Here is a 439-nt window from a genome sequence, read left to right as displayed (position 1 = left end):
ATCCTAGTACTTATTCTGTCGATCTCTTTTGCCAAACCCCTAAGTTACGGTGATATAAATACATCAACATCTGTTGTTAAGCGATTGTAGGGGACAAACACACGCACACAAACATATACAAGCGCGCACACACACATGTATATACATGTGTTTACACTACATATATATAAATCAAAGCTGGACCTCTTCCTGTCGAGAGTCCCAGATGAACCTACCTCGCGGCAGGAGGTGCAAATGAGAGTTGCTAAATCAAACTCCATTCTTCACCAAGTGCCACATATTGTAAGAGGCTCCCTGTAATAACAGTGTAGCAACACGGTGGTGCATCAGCATGGCCGCAGCTCTGAGCTGAAACTTTGAAATAAAAAAAATAAAATAAAAAGAATAAAAAAAAAATATACAGTAAAAGTATATGTGCATATATATGTGTGTGTATATA

This window comes from Octopus bimaculoides, chromosome 8 (genome assembly GCF_001194135.2).
Source record: "Octopus bimaculoides isolate UCB-OBI-ISO-001 chromosome 8, ASM119413v2, whole genome shotgun sequence".
In the NCBI taxonomy this organism is placed as follows: Eukaryota; Metazoa; Mollusca; class Cephalopoda; order Octopoda; family Octopodidae; genus Octopus; species Octopus bimaculoides.
This window is presented reverse-complemented; position numbering follows the sequence as displayed.